This window comes from Rhineura floridana, chromosome 19 (genome assembly GCF_030035675.1).
Source record: "Rhineura floridana isolate rRhiFlo1 chromosome 19, rRhiFlo1.hap2, whole genome shotgun sequence".
NCBI classification, from domain to species: domain Eukaryota; kingdom Metazoa; phylum Chordata; class Lepidosauria; order Squamata; family Rhineuridae; genus Rhineura; species Rhineura floridana.
Window position 1 is genome coordinate 10,109,032 of NC_084498.1, and position 18,162 is coordinate 10,127,193.

General features: G+C 43.3%; 1 long non-coding RNA gene across 1 annotated transcript in view; it reads left to right on the top strand.

Annotated features, from left to right (window-relative positions):
• The first annotated feature begins 779 nt into the window (after nucleotides 1–779).
• Nucleotides 780–18,162, top strand: part of LOC133373418 (uncharacterized) — a 49,008-nt gene continuing 31,625 nt past the window's right edge. The window contains exon 1 of the long non-coding RNA XR_009759675.1: nucleotides 780–1,833. This is a non-coding gene — a long non-coding RNA (uncharacterized LOC133373418). The remainder of the gene's footprint in view (nucleotides 1,834–18,162) is intronic.

Sequence of the window (18,162 nt, forward strand, 5' to 3'; positions counted from 1 at the left end):
TGCAGGATACTGAGTCATAGATCCCAAAACTGGCAAAGTTGGAATATACAGAGCTGCCCACTTTGATGAAGGAAAGTGTGCACACCAACCGGAAGGGGCACCACACCAGATGACAGCAAAATGGAAGAAGAAACTGAGCTATTCTTCCACAACAGAAGGGATCACAGTAATAAACCAGCAGAGGAAGGCAAGGAGTCTGAGCCAGAAAAGGCATCAAAGCCAGAAGGAGCAGCACCAGCACCCAGACCCTCTGAATGCTCCAACAAAGGTGTACCACCAGAAAGACTTGCTTACCTCATGAGAGATGCTTCCAGAGTCAGAGACCTGGAAAGAGATTGAAGCCTTACCCAAAGCTGAAGCTGAGAGATTGTCCTGTCCAGAGCTGAAAGAATGAGGCTGGAGTGTGTGTGCAAGTAAATCTCATTTTATTAGAGTAATGGATACATCAAAGGCATTGCGCTTCATGGAAACTATACACTAACTCACTAGAGTCCCTAACTATACTCTAGACATGCTCTGCAGCATGTGAAGGAAGTTGACTCAACGACCCCCCCCCCGGGAGCAGCAGGCTTATATAGGAAATGTTTTTGAATGTAATCTCTGACTCCTTCGTAATTCCTGCCTTTGCCCTGTCCGTTTCTTGCGGCGGCGGGAACGAGGAGACGGGGGCGCGCCTCCAACTGCTCATCCGAAGACACCTGCTCCCGAGCAACAGGCTCGAGGTCAGGAGGCGGTGCCACACTGGAATCCTCCTGGGAACTGCTTGGAAAAGGAGGGACTGGCACTGTCTCCGAAGCTTCCTCCCAGAAGTTCTCTGCACCAACTGGGGACGGCGCGGGCGGCTCCTCGGAAAGGGCATTACTCATGGGAACTGTCTGGAGAGAAGGCTGCCCCCCTCCTGTACGCTCCTGCTCAGACACAACAATCCCCAACTCTGCTTCTTCTGACTGCGAAGGAGCCTGAAACTCATGCCTCCCCCCTTCCTGTTCCTTCTGAGTTGGCTGCAGTGCAACAGAGATGGAGGCAGCCAGCCAAGGAAGAGCTGGAAGGTCTACACAAGAATAAAATTTGGACACTGACCAAGCTTCCTCAAGGGAGAAAAGCTGTAGGATGCCTGTGGATATTCAAGAAAAAGCTGGATGCTGAAGGAAAATTGAGAGATAGAAGACAAGACTAGTAACCAAATAATACTCTCAAAAGTATGGACAAGACTACGATCAAACATTTGCTCCTGTAGTCGAACACGCAACCATCAGACCTCTTCTGAGTGTTGCTGCTAACAGAAAATGCAGGTGGAGCACATGGAGATAAAAACAGCATTCTTGCATGTTGAAATAGAAGAGGAAATCTACATGCAACAACCACCAGGGTTTGATGTTCCAGAAAAGAAACCCTAGCATGTAAACTTCAAAAATCCATCCATGGACTTATACAGGCTGCCAGAGCCTGGAATGAGAAACTGAACGAAATGCTCTTGAAATAAGGCTTTGTACAAAGCATAGCAAAGCAGATTCAGGAACAACAGATGGGCTTACCTACTGATTTACATTGGCTTATCAAGACTCACCGGACAAGCAATAACCAGTGAATCATTTTAACAAGGAGGTTGAAGTGAAGTGCCTAGGTGATGTCACTCACTGCCTAGGAATACACATTGAAAGAAGATGATGGATCCTTTTTGTGAGTCAAAGACAAAAGATCCAAGATCTCAAAAGTCTAGGAATGAAGGATGCACATCCAGCACCTACTCCAATGGAAGTAGGATACCTGAAACGGGACCACAACAAACAACCATGGGAAGACATGAGAGCTACAGACAAGCTGTTGGGAAATGTATGTATATCAACACTGTTACCAGGGCAGATCTACTTCTCCATCTACTTTCGCCCCTGCCATGCCTACTGTTGACATGCAGTCTCCAAAAGGTTTGGTCAGGAGAAGGGCCATAGCCCAGTGGTAGAGCATCTGCTTTCCATGCAGAAGGTTCCAGGTTCAATCTGCAGCATCTCCAGGTAGGGTGGAGAGACTCTCCTGCTTGAACCCATGGAGAGCTGCTCCCAGTCAGTGTAGACAATACTGAGCTAGCTGGACCAATGGCCTGACTCACTATAAGGCAGCTTCCGATGTTCCTAATATGAGGGAATGTTTCCCATCCCTGATCTAACAACTACGCCATGCTGGTTCTCACCAATGGATCCTGCCATGGATGGGAAAATAACTACTATTTGCAGCAGTAAGAGCTGTTAATATCACACAGTGCACAGAAGTGTTTTCAAAAGCACATTGCAAGCTGTGCTAGAAGAACAGCCTACATTCCCCACCCTGTAGCTGTTATCCAGCAAAGAAGCAAGAGTTAAACAAAAGTGGCTGACAAGATTAGGCGTGAGCAAACAGGCCAGACAGTTCCCAGCAGGTTTGGGTGTTCTCCACCTGAACAATCAATCTGATAAAACTTGTTCCTGTGTTTTAGTAGACCAGGCATGCCAAAGCATTGCAAACCTTTATTAAGTTATATAAAGAGCTTTGCAATGATGTTTTTATGACCTGATTGTTGTTGAAGAATGTGAAGAGGGCTTAGGAGATAGCCAGGCCTTGTATATTTGAGCTGCTGACCTGCCTTATAGGCTTTATATTACCCGGTGGGTGAGAAGGATATACAGCAAGATATTATAAAGCCAGTGTTTATGTTTTTTTTTAAATTAAACACATACTCTTAAAACATTTGATAACGAGACATGCTACAGTCCTCTGGGAGGCTCTGCTTCGCAAGCTCTGTTGAAATGAATGGCAATCCTCTTAAATAGCTCAGCGTATTTCAGTGGAGTTCATGCAGGAGGGAATCAACTCCCCAAAGCCCTGTATATGGTGACCAATAACATGTTGTTCAAAAAAGAGGAAATGCATACCCCTCCAAAAAAATTGGGCAAAATGTTACACAAGTTTGCATACAATAATCTAAGAACAGCCTCCTGGGTCAGGCCAAGGACCCATCTAGCCCAGCATCCTGTTCTCACAGATGCCTGTAGGAAGCTTATAAGCAGGGCATCAGTGTAACAGTGTGCTCCCTATACAAATATAATTTTCATATGCTAATTTGTAATGTACAGATGCAAATGCAGAAATTTAAGGGCGCCTCCAGACATCCTTTTTTATTGCACATTCATCAATCAATAATGTTTATTGCGGTCATAGACCAAAAAGTACACATATAAGTCAATAAAATTATTCAAATACGGTAAAAATGGTTAGACAATTTTGCATTTAAAACTTCAATAAAACCTAAACTAGGATTATCTCTAGCGTACAGCTGTCTTAGATCTTCTACGCTGAGCAGCAGCAAAACAAAAACGAGCAACCTTAGTTGTTATCTGCAGGGTCTGATCAGACAAAAGATCATTTACATAAAAGGCTTCATTTCTACCAGGATGAGTTTGTAGTATTGGAGTAATTAAACGAAGTCTGAGGTCTTGATAGAAAGGGCAGTGTAGTAGTAACACATGTTCTACCGATTCTACTGTTCCTCCACCACATGGGCAAAGTCTCTCCTTATAGGTATTTTTTTGTATCTACCCTCTAAAAGTGCCGAGGGCAGGACATTAAATCTAGCCCATGTAAATGCTGTTCGGTATTTAAATACAGTCAGTGTGTTTAAATATGTGGCCAATATAAATGGTCTTGGATTATACCTACATTTTTTTATTAATAATAAGTGGCCTTGTAGATCTACATCTCAAATCCGTTGAAGGATACTCTCTTCAGCTTTTACATAGCCCAATTTAAGAATCTCGGATAAGGAGAACCCAAGACTTAATATTTTAGTATCAATCATCTTCTTCCACTTAGATTGGAAGGCATCCATTAGGACATATGGGGCCAGACCCACAGGCACAAAAATCAATTTCAGCCATGCCTTAATTCTGCAAGTCCAGACCCGAGCTTCTATAGTAGGGAGTCCGACTTCTAAACGAAGGATATAACTGGGGACACAGCGGGGAATGGCCAGTACAGATCGAAGAAAACTATTTTGAATTATTTCCAAAAGAGAGTAGTTCTCGTAAGTGCTAGCCTGAGCCCCATACAATAGCTGTGGAATGATCTTTGACACAAAGACTTGTATGGCTGCCGGAAGATATTGCCCTCCTCTATTATAGTAGAAGGAAAGGAGCGCCTTCATAGTTCTTTGGGCATTACTCACAGCTGCCTTTACTTGGGGACCCCAAAAGCCCTTTCTATGAAATATCAGTCCTAAGTATCTAAAGGATTCCACTTGTTCAATTGGGTAGTTGTTTATCCTCCATAGATGTTTGGATCTTTTATTAGTAAACACCAAGACTTTCGTCTTATCATGATTAATTAGTAGGGACTCAGTATTACAGTAGTTTGTAAGTGCTATTAATAGGCGTCTCAAGCCAATACAAGAGCACAATATCAAGGCTATATCATCCGCATACATAAGGATTGATACAGGCCTTTCCGCTATTCTAGGTGAATGAGAACAAACTTGCTGTAAACTGTCCACAAGAGAATTAATATAGAGGTTAAACAGGAGAGGGGCCAATATACAACCCTGTTTAACCCCCTTATAGGTGGGTACAGGTCTTGTTAAATGCCCTACGTTGCTACATCTAACTCGTAGGCAGGTATTTGCATATAAACCACGTATTAAGCTTATTAGACGCTTATCTATATCTTTGGCCTCTAGCTTCTCCCATAAACACTTCCTGGAGATTGAATCGAAAGCTGTCCTAAGATCAATGAAAGCCACATATAAGGCCCTCCCTTATAAGCAGTGTACTTATTCACCAAATGCTGTAAGACAACAGCATGATCTATAGATTGCACATTCATGATGATTTGTCTCCTTGTTGCTATTGGGGCATTCACATGCAATCTCCCTTTCAACATTGTTTGCACTTGCAAACGTTTTGGGGCAGTCACACTGCTTCACTTCCAATCAGTGCACATTCCACAATTTTGTCTGAAATTCTGTAACTTTTTATACCGCAACTGTTCTGGTTTATTTTTGTCTCTCTTTTGTTGTGCTATAATCCTTCTGGACAGCAGTAATGTGGTAGCACCAGGCAAGCATCACAGAACAAACTAAAGCAGAATAAATCCACTACTAGTGCACTGTTATTAAGAAAATGTTGCAGAGTACATCCACAATAAGACCAGAGCTTGGAAAAGTTACTTTTTTGAACTACAATTCCCATCAGTCCAATCCAGTGGCCATGCTGGATGGGGCTGATGGGAGTTGTAGTTCAAAAAAGTAACTTTTCCCAGCTCTGAATAAGACACACAGTGGGAGGGACCCTAGACAGATGTGAGGAAGACTGTGACCAGGTGACCTGTGTGTCTGCTCAGTCTACTGTTGATGGGCACCTACAAGGCCCATCCTGCTCTCTCTTCTTAGGGTTCTCTATCTGTAAGCCAGACTTGGATCAGACAACCCCTCAAACAAAAGGATCCTTCAAGTAGAGGCCTGTCCCCTGTAAAACAGGACACATGCCCACCCACCACCCACTGGAATACTGGGTCCTTTTTAGTATTCCATGAGAAAATAAAATTGGTTAAAGTACAGAAGTCCGTTCTCAAGACATTGGTAGAGTTTGCTTGGGAAAAATAATACATTTCCCTCAAGACCAATTCAGAAATCTTATATGCTAATACTGGTTTTTAAAAAATGAGGAAGGAAAGAAAGAAAAGGGGCAAGAGGGACCTTAAGCTATTCTAATCTATTATTGCAAGCTAATTAGTATCTGTATTACAGTACCTATATTAAGGAACATATTTATGATCATTAGCAAACAGTCAATACATTAATTTTAAAGATAGATGATGTTGGCTGCATCACCATTTTTGCACTGGCAAATGGATGAGAGGAAACTCGTATGCAAATATTGCAGAGGGATCCCCCACCACCACCACATGAAAGCAACATTAACCTAATTTATTTACAGTCCCATCCAGAGCTTGGAAAAGTTACTTTTTTGAACTACAACTCCCATCAGCCCCAGCCAGCATGGCCACTGGATTGGACTGATGGGAATTGTAGTTCAAAAAAGTGACTTTTCCAAGCTCTGGTCCCATCGTACAGATGGATAACAACTGATAGCCTCTAGGCCAGTCTTCTCCAACCCAGGGCCTGTCACACTCCAGGGGGTTCCCTCAGAGGCTAGGGTCCTAATCCCAGAAATATCAGCTTTCCAGCATAGACAGGATTTCTGGTTCAGCACAGTCCAAACAAAGAGTATAGATCAAAATATGTTCCAGAAGCAAGATTAAGAAACAGTCCAAGGTTAATATCACAGGATATTCCACAAGATACAACACAGGAAGGAAGTATCACTAAAGTCAGGCATACAGAACCAAAACTTCATGTTGCTTCCAGCAACTGGAAGGATCAAGAAGGAGACCTTATTTACTCTGGCCTTCTAAACCACATCCTAACCACAGCTGCTAGCAGTGAAGGAGGGCTCATCTACACAGTATTTACTGTGTGTTTGGTGCTACTCACATCTCCTTTTAATTCACATTGTTCACATGACATTACTGGCAAACAGAAGCTATCATGCATCCCCCCCCCCTGTAAATTCATAGAATCATAGAATAGTAGAGTTGGAAGGGGCCTATAAGCCCATCAAGTCCAACCCCCTGTGCAATTGTCCAAACCCAATCTACTGATAATACAAAGTTTAGAACAATACGGCTTTCCTCCCTACGTCTTTGCAGGCAGTTTGCTTCTATGCTTTTTAATGGGCAAGTGAATCATCACTTTCAGCTACTCCCCTTTCACCACCCATTAACTCTCCCATGAATTCCATTTTGTTTCTGGTGGTTTATCCAGCAACTTCTCTGACTGCTCTGTCTTCCCCCCTTCACAGTTTGCTGCAGCCCTCCCTTCCTGAGTAAACTTCCTTCACTCCTTGTAATAGACTAGTGATGAGCTCTGTTTCCACAGTAATCTAATCAGAATTGCCGTCAAATTTTATCATTCTTTCTCATATTCTCTATCTTTGCAGAGACGATTTTGAAGTAACATCTTTCTGTGCCTGGTTTCTGATTTTTTAATTTTTTCCTGATTCCTTTTTTTAAAATTAGCTTTAAAACCATTGATAATGTGATCAATACTTTTATAAATGCATTTTCTATCATTACAGAATTGAGAATAAACACTGATACCAGTGAAGACTCATTAATAAATATTGACTATAATATGATAATTCTCTGCAAAGCAAAGAAAAAAATTATGGAGGTTGGAAAATAAGATAGTGAATGGAAAAGGAATCAAAAGTCCAAAAGGGCTCTGAGGTTTATCTCTCTCTTTTTACACTTTGACTATTGAGACTATTCTCTCTGACTGTTTTGTGTATTGCCATGGAAATTTAGATGGTGGTTAAACAAGCTTTTCTGAGTTCAGGACTATAAGTTTTGTAAGGTTTTGTTTTGAAATGAGCTTATGGGAAGCATCAGAATGGCATGGGGGGTATTTTCAATTTAACATTGCGGAATGTGAAATATCCACGCTGGCTAAAGTATACAGCCTCTCTTGTGGCTGTATAATACACCTCTATCATGTTTCCCTTTCCTCACCTTTTTTCTAAACTAAAAAGTCTCAAATGTTGTCACCTTTCCACATAGCGAAATTGCTCCAACTCCTTGATCATTTATGTCTGCCTTTCTCTTGCTTCCTGAAGCCTGCTAATACCTCCTAGTGTGTGTTTTGGCTGCATAAGTATTTCCTTCACAGAACAGAGTTCATTACATATTTATCCCACCCTTCATCCAAAGATCTCACGATGGTGTATGTGGTCTTCCCCGCTCCCTATCTTATCTTCACAACAAACCTGTGAGGTCAGACTGAGAGATGGTCATCTCAGTTCATGGCTGATGTGGGATTGAATTCCTGATCTCCCAGCTCCTAGTTTTGACACTCTACCCATTATACCATGAGTAGGAATGCATGTTATGCAAGGTGTCGGGAATTCTGTCTTTGGAATCCACCTCCCTTCTAAGAAGTACGCATTCCAGGCATTCCTGACTGGGAGTTGTTTCAAAGCTTATCTGAATTCAGCCTCAGTGTCAAGCTGATGCCTGTCATAGTGAGTTGGGGAAGGAGTAATAACCCAAGATAGATTTCCTAACAATGCAAGCAAAGGGATGTAAACTGTCATAAATCCTTTCAATTTACTGATAGAAACAGGTAGTTTATGTCCTGGAAAATTGATTTCTCCTGTTTTAAAATGAAGCATGGAAGTTGCATCACTGTGGTTGGGATCACAGCGATATTTGCTTGTATGTAAAGTGGATCTTTTATTCAGAAGGGCAGAATGTCCCACACTGAATCCCCAATGGCATCTCCAGATAGGGCTGGGAATGTCCCCTGCCTGAAACCCTGGAGAGCTGCTGCCAGTCAGTGTAGACTACACTGAGCCCAATGGGTGAATGCTCTGGCTCAGTATAAGGCAGCTTCCTCTGCTCCTAAAAGCCCTCTGCCAATTGCTCATGAGGATATCTTTCCAGAGGCACATTTGCTGTTTAGTTCTGTCCCCCCTTAATGGATGACCTCATGCCATCTGCATGTATGTGCTCTGCATTTGTAAGAATCTTGTAGCTAGGCAACCCAGACCCTCCAGTGAGGTGGTTGAAGGGCCCTGGTCCTGGGAATCGCATTTGGAAAAAATATACCACTTCATGATCAGAGGTGGGGATGGGAGAGAAATTTGATTCAATTCGCATTTAAAGTTGAATTGATCAAATCAGCTGTTTCTGAACCACTATGAGAACTGAAACATAGCTATCCTTGATGCAGTTCTCCAACCAAGAAATGTTTACAAAAATGCATATATTAGAGAAAAGTGTGCATAAAAATGAATATATTTGTGAAAACAGTCATTGAGTCTAACCCCCTGCTCAATGCAGGAACCCCCATTAAAGCATACCTGATAGGTGGCTGTCCAGCTGCCTTTTGAAGGCCTCCAGTGATGGAGAGCCCACTGCCTCCCTAGGTCATTGGTTTCATTGTCATACTGCTCTAACAGTTAGGAGGTTTTTCCTGATGGTCAGTTGACATCTGGATTCCCACAACTTCAGCCCATTGTTCCATGCCCTGCACTCTGGGACGATTAAGAAGAGATCCTGGCCTTCCTCTGCATGGCAACTTTTCAAGCATTTGAAGAGTGCTATCATATCTCCCCTCAGTCTTCTCTTCTCAGGGCTAAATATGCCCAGTTCTTTCAGTCTCTCCTCGTAGGGTTTTGTTTTTAGTCCCCTGATCATCCTTGCTGCCCTCCTCTGAACCTGGTCCAGTTTGTTTGCATCCTTCTTAAAGTGTGGTGTCTAGAACTGGATGCAGTACTCAAGATGAGGCCTAAGCAGTGTCAAATAGCAGGGAACTAATACTTCATGCAATTTGGAAACTATACTTCTGTTAATGCAGCCTAAAATAGCATTTGCCTTTTTTGCAGCCATATCTCACTCTTGGCTCATATTTAGCTTTTGAACAACAAGATCCTTCTCGCATGTAGTATTGGTGATCCAAGTATCCCCCATCTTATTACTGTGCATTTGTTTTGTTTTCCCCTAGGTGTAGAACTTTGCACTTACCCCTGTTTAATTTCATTCTGTTGTTTTCAGCCCAATGCTCAGCCTATTAAGATCCCTTTGAATTTTGTTTCTGTCTTCCAGGGCATTAGCTATCCCTCCCAATTTTGTATCATCTGCAAATCTGATAAGCATTCCCTGTACCTCCTCATCCAAGTCATTAATAAAAATGTTGAAGAGCACTGGGCCCAGGACCAAGCCCTGCGGTAGTCTGCTCCTTACCTCCCCCCAGTTTGAGAAGGAACCATTGATAAGCATTATTTGAGTATGATTCTGTAGCCAACAGTGGATCTACCTGATAGTTGTTCCATCCAGCCCACATCCAATTTGCTAATCAGAATATCAAAAAGCTTTGCTGAAGTTGAGATATCATATGTATACAGTATATCCACAGTCTAACAGGGAGGTTACCCAATCAAAAAATGAGGTAAGGATTTGTTCTTAATAAATCCATGTTGGCTTCTAGCAATCGCTGCATTGTTTTCAAGGTGCTTACAGATTGACTGCTTTATAATCTGCTCCAGAATTTTTTCAGGGATCGATGTCAGGCTGACTGGCCTGTAGTTCCCGGGTTCCTCCTTTTTGCCCTTTTTGAAGATAGGGACAACATTAGCCCTCCTCCAGTCATCTGGCACTTCATCCATCCTCCACAATTTCGCAAAGGTAATAGACAGCAGTTGCGAGCGCTCTTAAGCCCCTCAATATTCTAGGATACAGTTCAAAGTGATTAGGTATTCCTTGACCATTTGTCTCTCAGTTTCATGCTGCAATCCTGCCCGTTCATAATAATAATAATAATAATAAACTTTATTTCTACCCCGCACTTTTTCCAATAGGACTCAGAGCGGCTTACAACTAAAAACAACACCATTAAAACATACAGAAGTATACAATTAAAAAAGAATTAAACTATGAGAAAAAAACAGCGGACAATTTAAAATAATAAAATATTAAAATATTTAAAATAATAAAATCATATAATATAGTCACCAATCCTATGACACTTAATCCTGGTCGTTCTCGATCCCAAATCCCCTTTGAAATAAAACAGTCTTTACTTGTCGCCGGAAGGACGGCAAGGAGGGAGCTAATCACACCTCACTCGGAAGGGAGTTCCACAACCTAGGGGCGGCCATCAAAAAGGCCCTATCTCGTGTTCGCGTCATATGTACTTGCGAAGGTGTGGGGAGCACAAGAAGGGCCTCACCTGAAAATCTCAAATCCCAGACAGATTCATGTAGGGAGATACGATCTGTCAAATAACCTGGACCTGAGCCGTATAGGGCTTTGTAGGTCAAAACCAGCACTTTGAATTGTGACCGGAAACAAATTGGCAGCCAGTGGAGCTGTTGTAACAGGGGGGTTGTATGGTGCCTGTAACCAGCCCCGGTTAGCACTCTGGCTGCAGCTCTTTGTACCAATTTAAGTTTCCGAACAGTCTTCAAAGGCAGCTCCACGTAGAGTGTGTTACAGTAGTCTAAGCGGGATGTAACCAAGGCATGCATCACCCTAGTGAGATCAGGCAGCTCCAGGAATGGACGCAGCTGGCGCACCAGTTTTAATTGGGCAAATGCGCTCCTGGATACAGCAGTAATCTGGGCCTCCAAATTCAAAGCTGAGTCCAGGAGTACACCCAAACAGCGAACCTGAGATTTCAGGGGGAGTGCGACCCCATCCAGCACCGGTTGAACCCCTATTCCCTGATCTGCCCTTCGACTGACCAGGAGTACCTCTGTTTTATCAGGATTTAATCTCAACTTGTTTGCCCTCATCCAGTCCATCACTGATGCCAGACACTGGTTTAGGACCTGTACGGCTTCCTTGGCTTCAGGTGGAAAAGAGAAATAGAGTTGAGTGTCATCAGCATACTGATGGTTTCATGTAGATGTTAAATAACATGGGGGACAAAACTGAACCCTGAGGGACCCCATAGGTCAATGGCCAGGGGGTCGAGCAGGAGTCCCCCAGTACCACCTTCTGGGTTCGGTCCTCCAGGAAGGACTGGAGCCACTGTAACACAGTGCCCCCAAGTCCCATCTCGGCAAGGCGGCCCAGAAGGATACTATGATCGATGGTATCAACAGCCGCTGAGAGGTCCAGTAGAACCAACAGAGACACACTCCCCCTGTCCAGTTCTCTGCGTAGGTCATCTACCAAGGCGACCAAAGCCGTCTCTGTCCCATAGCCAGGCCTGAAACCAGATTGAAATGGATCCAGTTCATGTTTCCCAGGAGAGTGATAGACCCTCTTTTAGGAGAAGGCTGAATCAAAGTAGGAATTGAGCACTTTTGCCTTTTCTTTGGCATCTGTTATCATTTTGCCATCTTCATTGAATAGCTGTGCCACCATTTATTTTCTCTGCCTTTTACTATGGATGTACCTGAAGCTTTTTTGTTGCTTTTGGCATCTCTCACTAACCTCAGCTCGTTCTCAGCTTTAGCCTTCCTGATGCCATCCCTGCAATTCCGTGCTACCTGTCTGTGCTCTTCCTTTGTGGCCTGGCCTTCCTTCCACTTCCTGTGTGGGTTCTATTTTGTTTTCAGGTCATCTCTAACCTTTTTGTGAAGTCACATTGGCTTCTTCTACTGTCTTCCCCCTTTTTCCGGTTATTTTCCTTTATTTATTTAGTTACTTATTTACTTATGGCCAATGGGAGTGGGAGCTATAGTTCAGCAACATCTGGAGGGCCAATGGTTCCCCACAACTGTTCTAGGGTGAACAAGAAATTGAACTCTAGTTTGGGCTATATACAGAATGAATGGGTGAGGTTATGCAGATAAGAGCAGGCTTGAGCTTTAACAGCTGGGTCACTACAGAAAGCTGCCTTACACGGACTGTAAGTCGACACGGATTGTGTCCAGCTCAGTACTGTTTAAACTTGATGCAAGGAAATTTGTGGCCCTCCAGATGTTGCTGGATTACAACTCCCATCAGCCCCAGCAAGCACAGCCAATGGCCAATGGCCATTGACCAAGAGTAGGAGCTGTAGTTCAGCAACATCTGGTGGGTCAAAGGTTCCCCATCCCTGTAATATACAGTTATAAAAGCAAGTAAAACAAAGTAAAACACATAAAACCTTTAAAATAACCCAAACAGAACTGTACAGATTGAAGAAAAGAGGTGGGTCCCACAAAATAGAAATATTTTGACTGTCAAAGGCCAAGATAAAAAGGTGCGTTTTCAGCATATGGCCAAAGCTCTACAATGAAGGTGCTAGATGCACAGGGAGGTCCACCGTTTGGGAGCTGCCACAGAGAAAGCCCTCTTCAGGGCTACCATTCCCTACACTTCTGAGGGTGGTGGAACTACCCTCTGCTAATCTTGACACCTGAGAGAGCCTGTCGGGATGGAGGCAATCTACCAGATATTTGGGGCCTAAGCCATTTTGGGCTTTAAACACCAACACGAGCACCTTGAATTGGGCCTGGAAATAATTTGGCAGCCATCTAATGAGGAGGAGAGGGGGATAACACTATTCAGTCCAGGGTCTACAATTTATTTTATTTATTTATTTTATTAAATTTATATACCGCCCCATAGCCGAAGCTCTCTGGGCGGTTCACAACAGTCATACATCAAATACAATAAGCCACATAATTTAGACAATTTAAAACAACTTTAAAATTTTTAAATTCTTTTAAAAAGTTAAAAAACATTTTTTAACACATACTAAAATACTAAAATGCCTGGGAGAAGAGGAGAGTTTTGACCTGGCGCCGAAAATATAATAATGTTGGCACCAGGCGTACCTCATCAGGAAGATTGTTTCATAATTCGGGGGCCACCACTGAAAAGGCCCTTTTTCTTGTTGATACCCTCCGAGCTTCCTTATGAGTAGGCACCCGGAGGAGGGTCTTCGATGTTGAGTGTAGTGTACGGGTAGGTTCATATCGGGAGAGGCATTCCATCAGGCATTGTGGTCCCAAACCGTATAAGGCTTTATAGGTTAACACCAGCACTTTGAACCGGGCCCGGAAACATATAGGCAGCCAATGCAAGTGGGCCAGAATCGGTGTTATATGTTCGGACCGTCGGGTCCCTGTATCAATCTGGCCGCTGCATTTTGTACGAGCTGCAGTTTCCGAACCGTCTTCAAAGGCAGCCCCACGTAGAGCTCATTGCAGTAATCTAATTTAGAGGTTACCAGAGCATGAACAACTGAAGCGAGGTTCTCTCTGTCCAGATAGGGACGTAGCTGGGCCACCATCCGAAGTTGGTAAAAAGCACTCCGTGCCACCGAGGCTACTTGTGCCTTGAGTGACAGGGATGGTTCTAAAAGAACTCCCAAGCTACAAACCTGCTCCTTCAGGGGGAGTGCAACCCCATCCAGAACAGGGCGAACATCCACCATCCGGTCAGGAGAACTGCCCACTAACAGCATCTCAGTCTTGTCTGGATTGAGCCTCAGTTTGTTAGCTCTCATCCAGTCCATTGTCGCAGCCAGGCATTGGTTCAGCACATTGACAGCCTCACCTGAAAAAGATGAAAAAGAGAAGTAGAGCTGCGTGTCATCAGCATACTGATGGCAACGCACTCCAAAACTTCTGATGACCGCACCCAGCGGCTTCATGTAGATATTAAAAAGCATGGGGGACAGAACTGACCCATGCGGAACTCCATACTGGAGGGCCCAGGATGTCGAGCAATGCTCCCCCAGCACTACCCTCTGGAGATGGCCCGCCAAGTAGGAGCGGAACCACTGCCAAGCAGTGCCGCCAGCTCCCAAATCAGCGAGTCTCCCCAGAAGGATACCATGGCTGATGTACCACTATTGGTGGAACTGTACCACTATTCATGAAGATGAAGATTAGAAGTTGGCTATTGCTCCGCCAAAACAAAGCAGGACTGGATATAATTTTTTCCTTTTAGGGGTTTAGAGCAGGACAGTCTTCCCCAGTAATCTAGCAGAGAGCTAATTAACAGAAAAGACAAATATCCCACTTCACAACATTAAACCGGGAGATTGTGAGCCAATAAGCTTGCCAACTATCGATCAAAAGACATTTCAGATGTGAGGGTTGGGGGCAGGGGAGGGAATGCCATCTTGACAAAGACAAATGAGCAGTGCCTACAGACAGGTTGCCCTTCACTGCTAGACAGCGCAAAGGGAAATGCCGTGTGTCAGCATTTAACAAATTAAACCTGTAACGTGTTGCAACACCAGCTTGCGACGACGGGAGCCTCTCTCTTGAGAGGATAAATCCATCTGAGTCACTTTGCTTCAAGTGGGTGGCTCTTTCCAAAATTGCAAATCACAAGGATCTCATTTATCCAGACGGGAAAATGCAAGGCAATCATCCATCACAGACAAGGGGTTCCAACAAACCAAAATGTATTTAGCTGCCTCTTCTTCTTCTAAAAACACCTTTGATTTCTTTGCCTAGCTCAGCAGTTTGCAAACTGAGTTCTGGGAAAGCTAGGAGTTCCACAGAAGCTTATCAGGGGGTTCTCAATTAGAAAAACAGCAATGGATGACCTCAAAAGGACAGCTTGCTGATACATTTCTGATCTTCCTTTACGTTGTTGCTTCAGGGGAGTTTTGAGTGTGTTCCTGGATCCATCAGACACAGCCAGTGCTCTTAAAAATTGTGGCAGTGTCCACATAGGACATTCATGCCTTATATGGGTTGCTGCTTCCATACGCATGTTTGCGCACCTTCATCCACACATGAGCGCTTTCAATTGTATGCCTCTGAAATTTCAATGTTTCCCGACCACATTAATGGGAGGTGCTTGATGGGATATATTTCCTAACTGTTAGAGCAGTAGGACAATGGTACCAATTATACCAGTTGTATACCGGGCCCAATTCAAGGTGTTGGTACTAACCTTTAAAACCCTATACGGTTTCGGCCCAGTTTATCTGAAGGAACGCCTCCAGTATCACCAAATATGCCGCCTAACAAGATCAGCCTCACAAGACCTTCTCTTGGTTCCACCGATGAAAACAGCTAGGTTGGTGTGGACCAGAGAGAGGGCGTTTTCGATCGTGGCCCCCACCCTCTGGAACTTGCTTCCATTTGACCTCCGACATGCCTCCTCCCTGATGGCTTTTCGCCGAGCCTTAAAGACCTGGCTATTCAGGCAGGCCTATGGGATTTCTGGGGCGGGTTAGGTTTTTATACTGTACTAATTGAAGGATGGTTTTAGATGAATTGATGTTAATATTGTGATTGGTGATTGTATATGTTTTATATTGTATTTTATATTGTTGTACGTCGCCCAGAGTGTCTGTTAATTCAGACAGATGGGCGACTAACAAATAAAATTTTATTATTATTATTATTATCTAAGGATGTGGTGGGCTGTCTAAAAGTGGAGGCATTCAAGAGGCAGCTGGGCAGCCACCTGTTGAGTATGCTTTAAGTTGGATTCCTGCAAATGAGCAGAGGGTTGGACTCGATGGCCTTAGAGGTCCCTCCCAACTCAACTGTTCTATGATTCTATTTGTGCTGTGTGCTGTTGCCCCTTCCTCTCAATTAGTACTTGCTCATCTCCTATAAGTTCTGGGCATGCACACAAGCATTTGTTTACCTGTGCACCGATAACTTAAATTTTATTTTTATGTTTGAAATACAGGTTTTCTGATATACCAAATGTGCACAAGAGCGGAGTAAAAAAAACAAAAACATGTTGCTCCAAGCCAGGCAAGGATTTTGGAGTTGCTGGCCTGAAAGGCTGCTGCTTCCTCCCCTTTTCCATCCCTGCCTCCTGTACCTGCAAGGCTTTTTATTTGTTTTGTGCAAGAGCAGTTGTGTGCAGTTGTTTTAAATATATATTTTTTAAATCATGTGGGCAACACATGAGGGGGATTAAATATTATTCATATGCAGAGCATATTTAGACATGTGCCCTTTGGCAAAAATTGGTAGAAAAGGACAGGTCCTTTCCTTTGGCCTGATGAAACCCAATAAAAGTGGAGGGTGTGGCACTCAGCAAAACATCACCACACATGTAAAAAAAGCCCACCAACACCATTCGCTTCAGTATATCCACGGTCAGGATATATATAAAATGTAATATTATATTGGATTTTCTTCCTTTATTGAATTGTCCACAGATCAGGAAATCCCAAATTTAACAGCAAAAAGTGTTGGGCTACTACTTGGATGAGGACATCATGTGGACAGCACCAAAGAAATAAAAACAGAGGCACAAGTAGCTTCAAAACCACATTACACTCAGGTATAGATGAGCCCTATGTGCCCTGAAATATGCCTCAAGTATCCTCTGTGAGCAATGCAATGACACATTACTGTGGAAAGTCTTCCCTCCAAGTAGAACGTATGAAAATGACAGTTCTAGCCGTTATCCACTGAGGACCCATCTATGCCAGAGGTGGGGAACATTTTTCGGTCCAAGGCCACATCCCACCTTCAAGGTTCTTGTATTGATTTCCAAGGCCCTTAACCACTTGGGTCCAGGATTCTTAAGGACCATTTGATGCCTTATATTTACTTATTTATAAAAGTATTTGTGGATGGGAGCTAGCTTTTGCTAGTCTAGTGTGATGGGGAGCTGAAAAGAGACAGAGAGGTTGGCTTACTCTCTGGGATGAAACCAAACTGAGCGCTTTGGGGAGCCTCTGTAGAAACCTAATGGGGAAGCAAGATCTGTTCTTGTGTTAATGCTGTGAGCACTTCCATCTTATGCTCAGGTTGTATATATATATATAAATAAAACCGTATATCATAAAGACACCACAGTCTTCAGTCACCTTCCTCCCATGCTCAAAACTTATATTTGTAAGCAATATTACAAGAGCACATCTAAAGTCACTTCTAGACAACCTGTTTATTGAGCGTTCATCCTGATTTGTTTGCTTGATATTGGGCAGATCCACACCATACATTTAAAGCATGTCCAATGTACATTTAAATCACATGAGTTCTCCCAAAGAATACTGCAAACTGTGGTTTATTAAGGTGGCTACGGATTTGTAGCTCTGCGAGAGGGAAACCACAATTCCCAGGATGCTTTTGGGGAAGTAATATGATTGAAATGTGTATTGGATGTGTTTTAAATGTATGTTGTTGATGTTCATAGAGAGATTAGGCAATGTCAGTAATTTAGTGAGCCTTCATTCTGATTTGTTTATGGAGAGGTTAGATGACATTGTATCAAGCAAATATAACCCCACATTCTCCATTGTATTTCCCTGTTACTTTCCTTATAGCAAAAAAGGAAGAGGGCTTGCTGTGCAAAAGCTTCAAATCTGCTTTCATTGCATGACCTGAATTCGCAGGTATGTGAATGAATCCCACCCAAGAATAGTGACAGTCTAGAAGTGCCCTGAGTCTTCCATGACTCACTCTTTTGATAAAAACTGATCTTGTAAAGCTGCCCCTAGAAATTCCTTCCACTTAGGAAAGTGAAAAGAATAAAATGTTATATGGGGGCAGGGGTTAGAAGCAGAAATTTCAGTGCAGCTTTACGGAGTAGTTTTCCTTGTGAGGAGGGAGGACTGCAGAAGCAGATTTAAAGCAGGCTCCCCTTGAGCAGCCTGGTACAACCTTGAAAGCATCCTACATAGTATATATTTTTTATTTTTTGTCGCAA